This window comes from Colobus angolensis, unplaced genomic scaffold (assembly GCF_000951035.1).
Source record: "Colobus angolensis palliatus isolate OR3802 unplaced genomic scaffold, Cang.pa_1.0 Scaffold232, whole genome shotgun sequence".
Taxonomy (NCBI): domain Eukaryota; kingdom Metazoa; phylum Chordata; class Mammalia; order Primates; family Cercopithecidae; genus Colobus; species Colobus angolensis.
The window spans coordinates 3,839,379-3,859,545 of NW_012115511.1; positions in this window are offsets into that span (position 1 = coordinate 3,839,379).

Here is a 20,167-nt window from a genome sequence, read left to right on the forward strand (position 1 = left end):
CAAAAAAACCAAGAACTAGGCCTTTCTGGAACTCACAGAATGAATTGTGTGATGGTTTATGTGCCTGTTTGCTAAAAATGTTTGTCTAATAAATGTATACATGTAACAGAATTTGTTCTTAGACCTTGATTTCTTTAAAAACATATCCAGGGCTGGGTGCAGTGGCTCACGCCTATAATCCCAGCACTTTGGGAGGCTGAGGTGGGCAGATCACAAGGACAGGAGTTCAAGATCAGCCTGGCCAATGTGGTGAAACCCCATCTATACTAAAAATTCAAAAATTAGCTAGACGTGGTGGCGGGTGCCTATAGTCCCCGCTACTCAGGAGGCTGAGGCAGGAGAATTGCTTGAACCTGGGAGGTAGAGGAGGCTGCATTAAGCCAAGATCACACCACTTTACTGCAGCCTGGGTGACAGAGTGAGACTCTGTCTCAAGAAAAAAAGAAAAAAAATCCAGTTGGGCAGAGTGGCTAATGCCCATAATCCTAGCATTTTGGGAAACCGAGGAAGGAGGATTGCTTCAGGCCAGAAGTTCAAGATCAACCTGGTCAGCATAGCGAGACCCCATCTCTAAAAAAACAAACAAAAATAAAATAAAATAAAACAGATCATGGAGGATTAGCTAAAGCTCTGTAGGAGCTTTGATTTCAGTGAATACTAATATCTACCAAAAAGAACCTAATAGTTGCACATGACTAAACTGATTCAGATGAGTTCCAAACTCTCTTGTAGCCAGAACTCAACTGTGGTAGGGTCACCATGTGCTCCTGCAGCACATTGTACAAGGTTAGACATATAATGCATGCTTAATAAATGTAGAATGAATGAATAACTGGGACATATATATCTAACTAGGTTACTGAGGAGATAAGAATGAAGAAGAAGATGCGTTGTCCTTGTTCATTTCATCATTTTGGTGTGTCATGTAGAAATTTGGATATGGACACAATAGAAGTGAAATCAGACAGGCTGACTATATCGGGACAGGGCCTCTCAGAGGAGTACCTGAATTATGCACTCTTGTCCGCATGCAGGGGTGATCAGGCCCAAGAAACTATTTTGCAAAACTAAAGCGTTTGAAAACTGAGGTAGGCACCAGAACTGTCAATTTGTTGCTTTATAATGAGAAATAGAAATAACATGAGCCAAACTTCTAGCATCAATGCGGCCAAAGAAGCTCTAAAAAAGACGTTAATTGACAGATAAGTCAAAATAAGAGTTACCTGGTAAACATGGGTGTTAAGCAAATGAGCCAGTAAGTCAAATGTTTAACAAACATTATATGGTTTTGTCTTATTTATCTGTACATTAGAGATGCAATATTGACAATAGAGCACAAAGTTGATGGCCAGGCCTCCTCTCTCCCTTTTTTTTTTTTTTTTTTTGTTGTTATTGTTTGTTTCTTTTTTTTTTTTGTTTTTGTTTTCTGAGATGGAATCTCACTCTGTAACCCAGGCTGGAGTGCAGTGGCATGATCACAGCTCACTACAATCTCGACCACCCGGGCTCAAGCAATCTTCCCACTTCAGCCTCCAGAGTAGCTGGGACTATAGGCATGCACCGCCACACCCAGCTAATTTTTCAAATTTTTTTGTAGAGATGAGGTCTCACTATGTTGCCCAAGCTGGTCTTGAACTCCTGGGCTCAAGTGATCCTCCCGGCTCAGCCTCCCAAAGTGCTGGGATTATAGGCGTGAGCCACCACACCTAGCTATACCTTAAATCTTGTTACCATTGAATTTTGTGAGCCTGGATCCATTGTGAGTTTGGGTAAATTTTGCATTACTTTTTATACGTACTCTAAGGATATACTAAACTTAGCACATATTTGGCATCCCCTAATCTTGGTACCAACAGCAGATAAACATCACCCTTGATTGTCAAAGGAGGAAAACACTCATTACAAGATCCTTCACAAACAGCCTGCTTTACTTTGTATATGCTTTTGATAATCATGAAGATCTGAATGATAAAGCTTGAAGAAATATCAGACTACAGTCTGCTCTAAGTGACCTTTCCTCCTTAGATATAAACATCTAAATTATTCCATCCACATTTTGTAGGGCTCATTATTATGAAAATATTACATTAAGCTTTATGGACTATTTGAAAGAAGAACCAAAATTGTAGCCCTACTCATGAGAAGTCTTAAATTTAGTTAGAAAAACTTGGTTCAGATACACAGCACAACTAGAGAACAGTTACTCTGAGATAGGTTGGTAGATGGTCCAGTTTTGAGTTTAAAAGCTTTATTCATTGAATGAATGCTATAATAAATGCTACTTTGTCCCTGGAACTGAAATTATAAAAGGAAAATTAATGAAATAAGTTTATAGAAATCAGCATGGGGTGGAATATGGCAAGGAGATTTTGTGCAAAAAGGGAAGTGAATTCTATCTCGTTGGATATTTAGAATGGGTAAAATAGGTGGGGTGAACATTCTGGACTAGGGGTACAGCAAGAGGAAAGGTAGAGGATTAGAACGACCACAGTGAGTGAAGAGAATGGGAACATATAGTCAATTAGTGAGGCAGAAGCTAAGTGACTAAGGTACTCACCAAGAGAGAAGAGAAATAACAGGTCGGGTCTGTACATTATGGATTAAATGAGGTCTCACAAAAATTTGGGAGGAAGGTATTAATAACCCCATTTTACTGAGGAGACTAAACTGCACACACAGACTCCCCACAGCTACAAAGCCTAGAACAAAACTCTAAGAATCAAGTACTATTGTTTCTTGAAAACAGTTAAGCAGACTGCTGGGCTCTTTTCAGGCCAAGGGACCCTGACATGACATTAAGCAAGGGTCACACACTGGAAAATCACCAGCTACATCTTAATGACATACTCTGACCCACAATTTTTGTTTCTGTTGTTGACTTTTGTGGTTGTTCACGTCTGAATAACAACATTTCTCATAAGAACACTGACTGTGTGGCCACACGGGGTCTGCATTCCAGCAGGGGTAGCATCTGAGGATGAGAGCTGATCACCAACTGCTCCTTCCAGTGAGGCCAGTGCTCTCCAGTTCTCACTGTGACTGACTCCAGACACACCACTCACTTTTGTCCACTGACCCCTTTGGGTATTTGAGTTTGCAAGTACTGCATTCAGATAACTCTACCGAGTAAAAAATTATGGAAGCAACAACAGCAACAAAAGAGGTGACCTTACATACATGTTTCCCAAAAGGCTCTCTGTCCTCAGAAAGTCCCTTCCATCTCACACAATTCCCAACTGTGTGAGGAATCAGCCTTGGATGGAGAAGAAACACAGGCTCTTGGGCCAATGTATTTTGTTTGCATAATTTTTCTTGAAATACCTGTCACAGAAACTGAGCCTGGTCTGATAGGCTTCTGTAAAGACAATGTAAATGAGCATGGGTAGACAAATTAGAGCTATATGAATCCTAAAGAGTCACATTTGTTATACTCACAGGCATGCCTATTTAGGGAGGCAGGAAGATGCCAATGCCAAGTCTTAAATACAAAACAAATGGGCCAGAATCAGTTACGTCATGGAAACAGGAGAATCAGTGGTTAGAGGACTGGCATAGCCGTAATTCTACTGTTGTTTTAATGTCATTTTTAGTCTCTGAACAGAAGAGTTTTTGATTTTTATTTTGAGATGATACAAAATTGTTCCACTGAGCTTAAAATTGACTTCAAAAGACATGAGATACTACATTTTAGTCCTAAAGCAGCTGGTACACAATGCAGAAATTGCCATATACAAGTTTCCTGAAACCTTTGAGTATATATTCTAGTCAAAAAGACATGTATTTTTGTAAGTAGAATAATTAATTTTCTCTTCATCACTAAAAAGCGTATTTTAGCATCTAATTAAATCCAATGCTGTGCAAGGCACTTTACAAAGAGAATTGCCTGTACTGGCGGAGGTAACAGCAACAACAAAAACCCACACCTGTAATCTCATCCCATGATCAAAGAATGATCCCTTTTTTAAAGTACCACTGACATTTTTCATATGGACAGGTATTCATATCATTATAATCTGAGACACGAGTCTACGACGAACTCACACATGTTTGAGATAAATAAATTATACAATAGATTTGTTTTATGAAAAGGAGCTAGCAGTTCTCTGCTTTGAGACTCCTGACTGTGAGGCACGTCCAGCCAGCCGCACGTGCCCTTACATTGTTCTTAGCTACTGCCCTGCTCCTTGCTGGTATTTGCAAACTCTTAACTATCTTGTTTCCTCACCTAAAATGCAGTTCCGCCACTGATCTTCTCTACTGGGAGTATAAACTAAGTCTACACAATATTTAATCCTCAGCCATACCCAAGAGGTTTTCCCTAAATTCACGCTGGTGTTGGGTGTTCACATGATAAAAATCAGTTTCCTATATGTCAAGCAAAATGTAACAATTTAATGTTATTTTAATTTTACATTTCTGTGAATACAAAATGTTACATTTTTTTCCCATAGGTTTATATGGCAATTTCAAGTTATCTTTTGTGAATTTTCCTCCTTTCCTTTGGAATGGTTTCCTACTAACTCTTGAGTGATCTTTATAAAGATTAACACTTTCTGATAGATCTGTGGGATTTTTTAAAAAGAGTTTTGAATGCACATAATTTTTATTTTTTATCAAATCTATCCTCTTTTTTATGTGCATATATAATTAGGAAGTCCTTCTCCATACTAAGACTAATGAATTGCATTTACCTGTACAGTATTGCATTTAATTTTTTAATGTTAAAAATTTCATTTAACTCTACTTGTATTGTATTTTGTTGTACTAGATAAGAGATAAAGACTTTTGTTCTCCATTTTCCAAATAGTTAACATACTGAACATGGACTTTAATCTTATACCATATTAAAAAATTAACTCAACAGGAATGAAAGGCATAAATATAGAGCTAAAACAGGGAAACTATCAGACAAAAACATAGGAGAAAAGCTTCATGACATCAGATTTGGCAATGATTTCTTAGATATAATACCAGAAGCACAGACAAGCAAAGAAAAAAGAATAGATAAATTGAACTGCATCAAAATTTAAAACTTATTCATGTATCAAAGGATACAGTCAACAGAGTCAAAAGACAACTCATGAAATGGGAGAAAAAATTTGCAAGTCATCTATCTAATGAGGGAGTAATATCCAGAATATACAAAGAACTACAACTCAACAACAAAAAATAACAGCCAATCAAATTTAAAAATAGGCAGATGACTTGAATAGACACTACTCCAAGGAAGATATACAAATGGTTAATAACCACATGAAAAACTGCCCAACACCATCATTAGGGAAATACAAATCAAAATCATGGGGAGATACCACTGCATGCCCGTTAGAATGGCTGCTGTCATCAGACACACACACACACACACACAAACAAACAGAAGATAACAGGTGTTGGTGAGGATGTGGATAAATTGGAACCTTTGTGCACGGTAAGTGGGAGTGTAAAATTTTGCAGTGACAATGAAAAACAGCATGGCATTTCCTCGCAAAATTTTAAATAGCGTTACCAATTTCACTTCTGGGTGCATACCCAAAAGAATTGAGAGCAGGATCTAGCCGGGTGCAGTGGCTCACGCCTGTAATCCCAGTACTTTGGGAGGCCGAGGCGGGTGGATAACCTGAGGTCAAAAGTTCAAGACCAGCCCGGCCACCGTGGTGAAACCCTGTCTCTACTAAAAATATAAAAAATTAGCCAGACATGGTGGCATGCATCTGTAATCCCAGCTACTTGCTGGTCTGAGGCAGGAGAATTGCTTGAATCCAGGAGGCAGAGGTTGCAGTAAGCAGAGAACGTGGTCCAGCCTGGGTGACAGAGCAAGATTCTAAAAAAAAAAGAATTGAGAGCAGGATCTGAAGAGATGTTTGTACACTGATGTTCACAGCAGCCTTATTATTCATAGTAGCCAAAAGGTGGAAGCTACCCACATGTCCATTGGCAAATGAATGAAGTGTGGTACATATACACAATGGGAAAGAAATTATGACACACAAAGGTAATAAATTATGACACATTCTACAACATGGATGAACCATAAAGTTATGCAATGCCAGGCACAAAAAAAAAAAAAACCAGAAAAAACAAATACTGTACAATTCCACTTACATGAGGTACCTAGAATAGTGTAACTCATAGAGACAAAAAATAGAATGGTGTTTGCCAGGGGTGAGGGATGAGGGGTTAGGGGAGTTATTGTCTAATGGGTACAGAGTTTCCATTTTGCAAGATAAAGAGTTCTGGAGATTGATTACACAATGTGAGTGTACTACCCAGAACTGTATTCTTAAAAGTGGGTAAGATGGTCAATTTTACAATTAAACAATTTTTTAAAAATCGGATAGATGGAAGACAAATGAGGGTGGGCAGAATGAAAGGGCAGGGGAGATGTGCCTGATTCTTCTCACCCACAGTATCTCAGCTTCTGCTCCTGCCAGGACACCAACCTTTCCCTGCATACAGTGCAACTGCAGTGCTGCGGGAGTTTTTTGGGTTTGGTTTGGTTTAATTTCATGGATACTTCAGTGGGAAAATGAGGCAGAATGAATCAGTCACTGTTAGCTAACCATAATTTTAAGAAGCACCCTCCCTTTAAAAAACATATATATAACGTTTTACAAAAATACGCACATCGAAAATCATGTTGGATCACACAACGCTACTGCTGCAGGAACAGGAAAGAATGCACATTTATTTGAAAGCTAACAATATGCCAGGGCATTTTTGGTGCTATTCCTTTTCATCTGAGATCTTCTGATTCTAAACCTGGAGATCCATTTTAAAGTGCAAACACCCATATATAGAGCAAGCATCCAGGCACAGGACTGTGATTGAAGGCATTGTCCTAAGAACGCAGGCTTAGGTTAAACCCCTTTCTTCCAGGAGCTGTGTGTGTGTGTGTGTGTGTGTGTGTTGTAATTGCGTCTGATTCACCTTACTGGCAAATAGAGGATCTTCTCCATGAGGATGGGAGCTTGTGGTTAAGTGATTCAAAGTTGTTCCAGTTTTACCAGATATCAACGCAGCGCATAACATTGAAGCTTAATTTTAGTCCTCACACCACTGTGTGTGTGTATGTGTGTGTGTGCGCACATGTGCGCTAGGGTGAGGTGGGTGGTTTGTGTAGAGATGTGCAGCCACTGAATGTTTGGGGAAACAGGACACTGCAGGGTAGACTGGAGCCACAAAACCAAAGGACAAGCACTTTTCTCTTTGCTCTTTTGGAGCACTCCAGGGCTCCTCGAGTGTGGTTCACGGACCAGTGCTGGTCTGCAAAGTACTTATCACCCGGATGTAATGCAATAAGTACAGAAATCCAGAGTAAGCCTTTAGACACTTTTACAGCGATTTGACACAGATCTAATACCACACAATTCCAGGCCCATGTTCGAAACAAGCACACTACCCCGGTTGTGGTTTCACACCAAGCAGTGTTCAGGCATGTTGCCAAACAAATTGGAAGCGTGAATGTTGATCGAGAGGAGTCTTATTTCATTAATGGTTAATTCTGCTCCTGTGCTCCTATCCCCACTCCAATTAAGTATAAAATACACATTTCAAGATTTGATGCCAAACCATAAAGGCTAGAGACAAACCTTGCCACCCAGCAGTAAATATGAAGGGAAAGATTTAATGTAAACGGCAGCGTATGGCAGTGCTGATGATTTCTCATAAACTACATGGACTAATTTAGAAAGAAAAAAAAAAACAGTCAGAGAAGCCTTCAAGGAAGTAATAACCCAGAGGTAAAAAATATTGATTAGGGAAAAATATTATCTTAATCAAAATATGTCTTTTAGCTGGAAGTTGTTTGGGCTTCAGAAAGAGAGAAGAAAATATGTGTCTAAGATGCACATTTTTTCTGTGGTTTTTGTTGAATAATGAGCAATGCCATCACTCTTACTGAAGTCTTTGCTGTGTAAATCAAAAGGAAGGCTTTAATAATTCTATAGGAAACCTTATTTATTAGTGTGATCAACAGTAAGCAATATTAACTATTTTTATAGTTAACTATTTTAAAAATCTCAATATATAGCCATGAATTTGGGTATTTCTTGATGTTAGATCCTGATACATTTTACAGGGCTTGCTATATACTATATTTTCTTCTAATGAGAGCTTGTTATGTCTGGTCTCTTTTTATCTGTCTTTAGAAGCAAATAATTAAAAATAACTTGTTTCTGCTAGCATTTGTTTGGAGCTCAAGCAACTTCTTTTTAAACTCCTTTCAAGTTTAGAGCTTGACCTTTTAAACATGAAAATCAAACAATATTTGAATCGGCTACATGTTGTTTTATTTTTAGGAGTTTTCTCAATTGAAACTGAATCTGAATCAAAGTAGATAAGAGTTACTTTCAAATTCTAACACTTCCCCAGTTTTTCCTTGATCTTATAATGTGTGACTGTTCTTAAAATTTTATATACCCCAAAGTGTCATTATTATTTTCATTTGCCATTTTGACACCAAGAAGTTTATTCTTAGGAGAAACTGTTGGTGGGAATACAGGATTCCATTCTGCGTCCTATACGTGGAGCAGCCGAAACTGAATGCTAAGAGACGCTCCAGAGTAACAGGGGAAAAGCAAAATTAGAACATATTTTCTGACTATTCACTCTGTGTCCACGAGCACAAAGTGAGAAGTTGATAAATTGTCCAATAAATTTAGTCATTATAGCCCAGAAAATTTAGGTGTAATTGATGATCAATGAGCCAAATCATTCAGGCACCCAAGTCCCTGGGAACTTCAAATCCCCATTTCATGTATAAATACTGGCTCTCCCTAAGGCCTCCTTCCCTGACCTAGACATTTCCTCACGTTGCTTCTGAACACATTTGCAAAACCTTTGTGTGTGAGAACTATAGTCTTTACTTTTGCATTGAAAGTAAAAGGAAAACTGAAGATTATTTTGAATCCAATCGTTTTTCCCCTCATCAAAATATGCAGTGGGCACCCCCTGTTGGCTGCCTAGCAGCAGGCAATACACAAACACAGCCTTGTTAGCACACAAAGAAGGAAGTAAACCAAAAGAGCCAATGGTAATTTGGACTCCCGTATCTAAGAGGGGTAGAGGTGGCGAGGGATGGAGAGGAAATCAATATTTGCTTAATGGAAAAGGACAACATTGATAGGGAAGGAAGTTTTATTCCCAAGCTTTTAATAGGGTATTACAAGCACTGGGGAGGAGAAAATTCTTTCTTTCTTTCTTTCTTTTTTTTAAGCTTAAAGCTGTGTTTTTTTTTTTTTCAGTGTTAGATGAGTAAGAGTTTCTGAGATTATAGTGGGCAGAAAAACCAAACAAATATATTTGCTTTTGCTAAAGCCACACTTGGTTTTTTAGGTTATGCCTTTTCTCTATCCTATTTAAGTCAATCACTAAGAAATCTACTGCAAATTCTGGACTTTCCACCACATTTTCAAGTATGCGATTTGGGCATTGAAGGCAGGAAAAATGGTTAGGAGAATAATACATAAACACACACATACACATATATTTTCATTCTGATATCCTAAGGATTGAGTCAATAAACATGGATTTCCTTTATATTTACTTTAAGTGTCTTAAATTTCTAACCCCTTCTAGTCTATCCACTAAAATCTAGCTTTACTAATCTACAGGGAAGAATAGATTTTATTTTAAAATCCTGTTTAAAAAGTATGATAGTGGATTTAAAAGTAAAATGGATATTTTTTCAATCCATTATTCCTCTTATTCCAACAACAGAGGAATAGATGAATTTTTCTCCAAGAAATCTCTTCTCTGACAGGGCACGGTGGCTCATGCCTGCAATCCCAGCACTTTGGGAGGCCGAGGTGGGTAGATCATTTAAGGCCAGGATTTCGAAACCAGCCTGGCCATCATGGCGAAACCCCATCTCTCTACTAAAACTACAAAAATTAGCCAGGCGAGGTGGCATGCGCCTGTAATCTCAGCTACTTGGGAGGCTGAGGCACAAGAATCCCAGCTACTTGGGAGGCTGAGGCAGGCGACTCACTTGAACCCGGGAGGCAGAGGTTGCAGTGAGCCAAGATCACACCACTGCACTCCAGCCAGAGCAATAAGAGCGAGACTCTGTCTCAAACAACAACAACAACAACAACAAAAACCTCTTATTTTAGAAAAATTAAATATTCATGCTTTTATTCTCAGTTATATCTCTCCCCAGGTATAACTTTTAAATATATGATTAGTGCATGGCATAGCCAACACACTAGACTAAGAATCAAAGGATCAGGGTTCTATCCTGGCTCTGCTGCATTTCATCCCTATAGCTGTGTGGCCTTGTAACTTCCCTGAATTTTAGTTTTCTCATCTGAGAAATGGAAGTCATTAACTTTATCATTGATTCAAGATATATGGGGATGCTAATTATGTACCAATGCACTGCCAGATGCTTAACTCTAGAGGCTGTGTTGGAGAGGGACTCATAAAACTACCAATAAGCTAGATCCTGATTACTGTAAATTTCAGTGACTTGACTCAGCAACAGAGAGGCGCTTGACTCTGGTGTCAAACAGATTGGGCTCTAATCTCATCTCTGCTCTTTTCCATTTGTGTAAACTTGGAAAACTAATTGTTTCTGAAACTTGGTTTCCTTATATGGAAACATTGAGTTGGTTCTCCCAAGTCACATGAATGAAAAATGGCAGAGACAAGACAGGACAACAACCGTGCCCTTGAGGACCACTCCTCTAGAAGGGAAATGAACACAAATAAAAAATTACATCACCAAGCAACTTGGTTGCTTAAATTTTTATTGTACTTCTTGAAGGGACCTCAATGACATGCCAAAGAATTTAGACTTTATCTTGTGGATGAAGGGGAGTTAGTAGAATATTTTAAGTAGGAATGGGGTAGGATCATGACTAACTCAACAGGATGTTAAGAGAATTTAAGAAGCAACCATATGTGAATGTGATACATTTGTAGACATTTTTATGGCTATATTTATCACGGGTGATCATGCAGGGAAAAGACCCAAGCACTGTATCTCTCACTCTGATGCTGGACATTTGTGTTCTAATATGATGTCCTATGGGGATAAAGTAAGACTACTCCTCTATAGGAAATTAGAACTTGGAAACTTAGCCTTAATTAATGGCTGAAGATCAACCTTTCCTGTTTTCACTCATCTCTTCCTTTAATCTGGATTCTAAGAAAGCTTGACAACTGTCTACATTTATGTGGAAAAATGGCCTTTGCCAAGAGAGGCAGCCAGGGCTGGACAGCCAGTCCTTCCCATCTAAATATTCTCTCCTCAGTGCCAACCTTGGAACATATCAAGGTGATAAAGTTGCTGCCAGATATGTGAAGAGAATAAGGTTAATTTTGTTGTCTTAAAGGAGAAGCGCCATCCAGTGTTGCTATAAAGCAAATATAAATCAATAAGGCACTCAAATAAGCTCAATATCTAGTCCTTGACAATCAACAGGAATATGTTCCACTTAATATGACATCTCACCAGTTAATTTATTGCCAAAATGTGACAGGGTTATGTGAAACTTTGGTTATAAATTCTAGTGCATGTAGTTCCTGATACCTAAATATTCTGCTTTAGAGTTCATTTTGGGACTGGGGGTGTGGAAAGATAGAGCATGCTTATTAAGAGAGGTCAGCATGCGGTGATGACAGTTTTTCTAAATCTGGGTCATGGGTTTATAAAAGGCTTATGATCCATCAAAAGACCTCTCTGAGTCTACAGAATGAAAAGAATGTAGAAACTATTGTTCAGGGAAATGCTTTCCCTGTTATTAAGTTGTGGTCATTTCAATTATTAACTTATTCTGTAATGCAATCACCCAAGTACAATTCTCTACTTAAAAGTGTATGTCTTTGGAATGTTACATAATCTTTTCAAAATAGTATGTCTTCCGTTCTGAAAAATTCATTTCTCCAATGGATTAGGAAGCTGAGTCACTTTCCTAATCAGGACAGGCCCCTCCTCCAGGAGTGCTGTTCGGCTCCATTTTAACCACCCTGGCAGGTGGCGGCCTGGTTTTTAATTCCTTGAAATCTACAAATATACTCTTCACTTTGGAAGAGGCTCTTAGCTCAAAATGCATTTCTTTAGAAATGTTCGCTAAGAAGAAGTAGAAAAAAAAAAACCCCACCACAAAGCCATGTACTTAAACAGTCTCTTTCAAGCACCACTTAATGGCGTGGAGTTGAACTGAAGAGATTAGGATTTGACGTCTGACGTAGTCACTCTGTAGCTCCATAATCAAGGGCTGTCCAGGGGTGAGTATGGGGCCTTAGGTCTCTGGGTTAGTGTCAATTATTAAAGGAGTTTGGGGAGAAAAGGAGGAAATAGGAAAGGCAGCCTATTTCTGTGAAGAGGAGAGGATTGATACTAGCACTGGAGTGGAAACTGCAATGAAGGAAGTGGCTATCTGGTTGGCAAGGCGGTGATTGAAGGGGTCAGATCCCATGGAGAGCACCTGCAGGAGATGGGACCCACGCCACACTTTTGTTGGATTTTGTCAGTGGGGGCGGGGGGAGGTTTAGGGAAGCGTGCTTTCAGAGGCTCTTACGTGTGTCATTCACTCTAGGGGTTTGTTTTGTTTTGTTTTGTTTTTGAGACAGGGTCTTGCTCTGTCACTCAGGCTGGAGTGCAATGGCACCACCACAGCTCACTGCAGCCTTGAACTCCTGGGCTCAAGCAATCCTCCCACTTCAGTCTTCCCAGTAGCTAGGACTACAGGTGTAAGCCACTGCACTTGGTTTTTATCTGTAACTAATGCCATATTTTACCCTTCAGAAAATAGTATATGAAAACTCCTACACTGAACTCTGCAGGTTGAATGTTTGTGGCTAAACCAGAATGAAAATTATGATAATGCATGGTAATAGTTATCAAACAAAAACATAAAAATACTCCAATGATAGAAGGGGCCTTGGGAGGCCACCTAGGCCAACCCTATTCCATCAGCCCTTTGAATCTGATAGCACTTACCATATACAATGGGATAAGCTACATGCATTTCTGCACTCCCTGACGCATGGTGAGAGTCACATGAGGACAGGGAATCTTGGGCTGTCTCCTTTATATTACTGGTGCTTAGCATTGGGCTTAAGTAATATTGGTTTGACATTTGTTGAGAAGCCATGAAACAAAAGCATATAAAATAGTGTAGTACTAATGGACTGAATCCCTATTTAGAAAAATGTATAATAATCAAGTGTGAAGGTGGTGGTGGTCAGAGTGTGTGTTGGGAGTGGGAGTGGAGTTAGAAGTCAGGTAGAGTTTTTAATGACTACCCAGCCTAGAGAGATTTCTGGCTGGTAATAATTTGTTTCATCAAAGCCTGTATGCAGTGGACTTTAATGTCTCCCTGTGCATCAAAGGCCTCACACTATACTTCAGGGTGCTTTTGTGCGTCCTGGTGGGTGCTGTCTACCCAAGGTTAGAGGAGATACTGGGACACCAGACACTCAGCAAGTGATGTGCTAGCTGCTGTTGCAAAAAAATTCTTACTGAGCCTCAATGCAAAAAGAATTAACAAAATTCCTCAGCACGGGGGATGCATGGTCCTCACCTGAATGGAGTCAGGATGTCCCCTAGGCATTAACGTTGGACTTTGTTTATGGGACAAGGAGCTGGAGCAGAACAGGAAAGCTTTGCCTCTGGCTTCTCCCAGCTTTCTCCCACTTCATGTTCCCTCCATCCTTCATACTCCTCAACCTAGGGATTCCTTTCTGGTCTTAGAATTACAAAGACTTTTATTCATCAAATCTCTTTCATGTTCTCCTGAAGCCTGGGCATTTGAAAATGAAAATACAAGACTTTGCATTTCTGCCGTACCTTTCCTTTCCTGAGGAAATGAGTAAAGAATGCCAAGCTGACAACATGAGAGAAGACAAGGGGTAGAAGAACTGGTGCAGGAGGAGGAAAGAACATATAAATTGATACTTACACTTTTTAAAATATACTATCCCATCATGTAAGTGACTAAGCAGCCCATTTTCTCAAGGATGATAGAAGGGAGACAGAAGATAGCCTTTATTAATATTTTCAATATGGACACAGGTATGTGGTCTTCCCACTCACATCACAAATATCAAGCCCTCTGTGTCTGTCTCTGTTACCATATTTATCAGGACTCTTACACTTGGCAAGTAAGAAAACTGAAATTAGCCAGGCGTGGTGGCGCATGCCTGTAATCCCAGCTACTCCGGAGGCTGAGGCAAGAGAAGCGCTTGAACCTGGAAGACGGAGGTTGCGGTGAGCCGAGATCGAGTCATTGCACTCCAGCCTGGCGACAGAGTGAGACTTCGAAAAAAGAAAAGGAAGGAAGGAAGAAAGGAAGGAAGGAAGGAAGGAAGGAAGGAAGGAAGGAAGGAAGGAAGGAAGGAAAATTAGATTGTCTCATGTACCGGTTGCTCAAGCATTGATCCCAGGGCTCTCTCTGTCCCTTGCCAGTCCTCATCAGAGCAGTCCCGATTGACTTCATTATTCAATCAGGCTTTCTCCACACAAGCAAGATGAAGGTGGCGGCGAACAGTGCAGACTCACATTCTCTCAGGTTGGTGAGCCCAGAAGAAAGAGATTCTCTTCCACATTCATTTCAGTGAAGAACTTTTGATCAGCACACCTTGAGTTAAAAGTCGTTATCTAAAAGACCGGGTGCGGTGGCTCATTACTGTAATCCGAGCACTTTGGGAGGATGAGGCGGGCGAATCACGAGGTCAGGAGTTCGAGACCAACCTGACCAACATGGTGAAACCCTGTCTCTACTAAAAATACAAAAATTAGCCGGGTGTGGTGGCGGGCGCCTGTAATCCCAGCTACTCAGGAGGCTGAGGCAGGAGAATCACTTGAACCTGGGAGGCAGAGGTTGCAGTGAGCTGAGATCACACCATCGCACTCCAGCCTGGGGGACAGAGAGAGAATCAGTCTGAAAAAAAAAAGAAAAAAAAAAAAAGTCCTTACCTAGAAGAATTACTGTTTCCTATGGGAAATGTATTATAATTGGTTCAGCTTGCTCACATGCTCGCCTTGAAGATAGGAAGTCCTGGTGGTTGAGTCCAACCAGCAACACCTAGAAATTAAAGGTTAAAATGTCTTGAAAATGTTCCAGAAAGTAAAAAACTAGTTATTTCACTTGCCTTGTTATTTTTGTAGTTTTTTAAAAAAACATGATCCAGTACTTTTCAAATTGCAGATTGTTGCCCAATTACAGATTATGAAATCAACTTAATGAATAGTGACTAGAATATTGTAGGGTAGTACAGAACAGAATAGAATTTAAAAAATTAGCAATGTCAGTTTGCATCACTTATACTAAATGTAAGTATTATTTCATGGGTATTTTGTTTCAATTATGTCTCTCTGTGTGTGTATACTCTTTGAATATACATATCAATATCTAGGTTATGATATAGAACAAATTACTTACTGTGGGGTGCAGTAGGTAAAAATGAAACAAGCAAACAAAAACCTTTAAGATACACTGAGATGATCTACCTACCAGTAAGACTTTCAAATACTCTTAATTCTTCGGAGGATAAAATTAATTCTACTTAGCACTTGGAGTGACTAACGTCTTCTGTTAATAATCCAAATTTGTTCTACATATTTAATGATTTTATGCCAATTTGCTTTCTAAAGGGTTTGGCCATGAAAACAATAAAGCAAAAAGTCCTAGGGACCTAAAAATAAGGGCCTATAGTTTGAATGTTCTGAGATTGGCACTGTAAATTCAGAAAATAGAACCTCAAAGGCAGTTCATATAAGGGGTTGTAGAACAACGTAAGTAGCATACTCTATCAAATGATTATAAGAGTCTGGGCACAGTGGTGCCTGCCTATAGTCATAGCTACTTAAGAGGCTGATGCTGGAGGATGGCTTGAGCCCAGGAGTTTAAGGCTGCAGTGAGCTATGATCACACCAGTACACTCCAGCTTGGGCAACATAGTGAGACCCTGTCTCTAAAAACAAACAAACACAAACAAACAAACACTTTAAAACAACTGTAGGGAAAGCAGCATCAGAGTTGAATGTCTTTCACAAAGCAGGTCAACAATTTGCAAAGATCCAAGAAAACTAGTTCCAAGAGTCAGAATTGTTTTGAGGGCTAAGTTATTTTTTTAAGTTATCTATAACTTACTGATGGAAGATATATAGTAAAATATTAAGCTGTTTCATTGTCAAATGGTAGCTTGGAGGCAGGAAAAGTTGTTATAGGCAATATTAGCCACAGAAAGCAACTTGCTCAACTCAGAGTTAAATCGTCACGTTTATGGAATAATACCCCAGTAGCTTAAAAGAGCTCTAGCTTATTGGGGTCCTGATTCCTTTCCAAACATAGAAAGACCATCCTATGTTTGCAAAAAAATGTTATAGTCTCATTGTCACCAGGTATAGATACACTGGCAGCTTGAACTGCCTAAAATCTTAGGGAATTTACTACAAAGACAAACCGAAAGTGAAAAGTATAGTTCCTTTAGAAGAGATTCATAGGCAATGTGTTGTTGATACATAATAATTGTACATGTTCATAAAGTACACGTGATATTTCAATATACACATACAATGTGTAATGATCAAATCAGGATATTGAGGATATCCATCACCTCAGATTTTTTTTTTTTTTTTTTTGGAGACGGAGTCTAGGAGTCTAGCTCTGTCGCCCAGGCTGGAGTGCAGTGGTGCGATCTCGGCTCACTGCAAGCTCCGCCTCCCGGGTTTACGCCATTCTCCTGCCTCAGCCTCCCGAGTAGCTGGGACTACAGGCTCCCGCCATCTCGCCCGGCTAGTTTTTTGTATTTTTTAGTACAGACGGGGTTTCACCGTGTAGCTCAGGATGGTCTCGATCTCCTGACCTCGTGATCCACCCGTCTCGGCCTCCCAAAGTGCTGGGATTACAGGCTTGAGCCACCGCGCCCGGCCCACCTCAGATATTTTTATCATTTCTTTGTGCTGGGAACATTTCAACTCTTCTCTTCTAGCTCTTTTGAAAAATACAATAAATCATTGTTAACTAGTCATCTACTATGCTGTTGAACACTGGAACTTACTTCTTCTATATAGCTGTATGTTTGTCTCCATTAAGCAAACTCTTTTCATCCCCACCACACACTCATCCCAGACTCTGAGAACCATCATTTCTACTCTCTACCTTCATCAGATCAACTTTTTTAGTGCTCACTCATGAGTAAGAACGTGTGACATTTGTCTTTCTGTGCCTGGCTTATTTCACTTAACATAATGTCCTCCAGTTCCATCCATGTTGCTGCAAAGGACAGAATTTCATTTTTTTATGACTGAATGGTATTTCATTGAGTATATCTACCACATTTTGTTACCGTTTCATCCATTAATGAACACTTAGATACACAAGCTATGAATGATTCCCTATCTTGGCAATTATGAATAGTGCTGCATGGCAGTGCAGGTATCCCTTTGATATACTGATTTTCTTTCCTTTGGATAAATATCCAGTAGTGGAGTTGCTGAATTGTATGGTAGTTCTAGTTTCAGTTTTTTGAAAAACTTCCATTCTGTTTTCCGTAATGGCTATACTAACTTATGTTCCCACCAACAATGTGTGAGTTCCATTTTCTCTACATTCTTGCCAGCATTTACTTTTTGTCTTTTTGATAATAGTATTTGTAACTGGGGTGAGATAATACTGCATCGTGGTTTTGATTTGCATTTCCCTGATGATTAGTAACACTGAGCATTTTTTCATATAACTGTTGCCCATTTATATGTCTTCTTTAGAGAAATATCTATTCACGTCCTTAGCCCACTTTTTAATGTGATTATTTATTTTACCATTCAGTGGTTTTAGTTCCTTGTATATTCTGGATATTAATCCCTTATCAGATAAATAGGTTGCAAACATTTTCTCCCATTCTGCAGGTTATATCTTCAAGCTGTTTACTGTTTCCTTTGTCATGCAGGAACTTTTTAGTTTGAAGTAGGTTCCTTTGTCTATTTTCATTTTGATTTAATAGGTAAGTTTTATTGCCATTGTTAAGGCAATAACGGATGACAGTTCTGAAGCCTGAGGCTTTACCAATCAAGTATGGAGTGGGATGGCGGAGAGGGGAGAGTGAGATTCTTTTAGATAAAGCAAACCCTCAGAAATTAGAGATAGTGGGACACTTAGGGCATGCCAAGTGATTCTGTGTGGCTGGAGAAGAGAGTGGCAGAAACTGTGGTGGCATATGAGGCTGGAGAGGTAGTGAATATAAATCAATTGTATTTTAACCTAAGAGCAATGAAGAGTCAATGAAAGATTGTAGGCAGAGAAGTTTACAATCAAATATCTTTTCTAAAACGTCACCCTAGATGCAGTATGAATAAACAACGGAGAGGAATGGGCATGGAGAGACCAGTTAAGAGGTTGTTATAATAGTCTAGATGAGGGTCGATTGTGCATTGAACTAGGAAAGATGTGAGAATGGAGGGAAAGGTACAGAGCGACAAGTTAACAGGTGAAATTAACAGAGTTTGGTGACGTATTTGGATTTGGGAGTATATATGAAGGAGATGCATCTGAGAAGACTCCCACCTTTCTGACTTGGGCATGTAGGTGCTGCCAATCATGAAGAAAAGAAACTCAAGAGAAGATTTTAAAGAATGGATAATGAATTCAGTTTGGGATCCATCCTCAAAAAGGAGAGAAGAAAAGAGAAAAATATACAATAATCAATGGCAGCAATCAATTTGAGTCTCTGTGAATTTAGTGAATATTCTTACACTGTATGTTTAGTTGAACTGTCTCTCAATCTTTGCATTCATGTGTTTACCCTTAGTAGATGCTAATTGCTAAATAAATGAATACCAACTGTGCAAATGAGTAGGAGAAAACATGCCTTTTGAAAAATCTTCAAAATAAATTACATAGTAATAATGTATTATTAGCATTTCTGAAAGGGAAATCAGGATGTTGGGCACACTTCATAAATGAAAGAATCCAGTAAAGGGCCCAAAAATTAAATCATGGAACCTCCAGGAAAAACAGCTGCCCCATATAATCTTTTGCATAGGCAAAATAAGTCTTCCCAGAAGCCTTCCTGCTATAACCAGTGAAAAAAAACATTTAAACAGACTTTACAATGACAATATTAACTACATGCCACCAGCTTTAGTGCACATGAATGCTCAGAGTAAAGGATAGCTTCCTGACACCTAAGTAGGGGGGCGATGTCAAGCAAGGAGCCAAAGATTATTTGCTTGGCAAAGAATCTGTATCCTATTTAAAGCTGAGAGAAGACTTTCTGGTTCAAATACATGATATCCACAAGGTAGCACAGATCTTGACAGTGGAATTGGGAGTCACTCTGACATCATTTTCTTTTCTTTCTTTTTTTTTTTTTTTTGACTCGCTCTATCGCCAGGCAGGAGTGCAGTGCTGCAATCTCTGCTCACTGCAACCTCTGCCTCCCAGGTTCAAGCTATTCTCCTGCCTCAACCTCCTGAGTAGTTGGGACTACAAGCGTGCTTCACCACACCGAGTTAATTTTTGTATTTTTATTAGAGACAAGGTTTCACCGTGTTGGCCAGGCTGGTCTCGATCTCTTGACCTTGTGATCTGCCCAACTAGACCTCCCAAAGTGCTGGGATTACAGGCGTGAGCCACCGTGCCCAGCCTCTGACATGATTTCTAAGAGGTTCGATGAGGCTAGCTTAATTCATAGAATTTAATATGTGCAAACACAGAAAAGAGCCATTATTGTAGGATGAAAATACTTTTTGGGTTTGTAGATGCTCTAAAGGCATTGATCTTCCAGCCATTTCCAGCAATGTGGCATTTGGAGCATAGCTTGTAACTGTTACCAATGAATCCTTTCCCAGATACAAAATTACACTGAAATTACACCAAGTCTGCAAAGAGTATCACTATTGAAGTCTGAATATTTTCTTGAATCCTGCAGTTTAGCATAAGAGTCTTAGATAGTATTTGTAAATTGTGGACCACAGTGTAAACTTAGCAACATTTTAGATCACTAGAAAGAGAAAAATCTGTAATTTATTTGTTTGTTAGTAGAAAAGAACCAACCATTACAAAATGGAAACTCAAAAGAAGAAGAAATTTAATGCTCTGAGAATAGACTGTGCCTTATTTCAGAAAGGTTGTATTGCAAAAAGTCATCTTCAAGTCTTGGATTTTCAGTGTTTTATTCCTTTCTATTAAAAAGCAAGAACCTTATCTCCCAACCACAT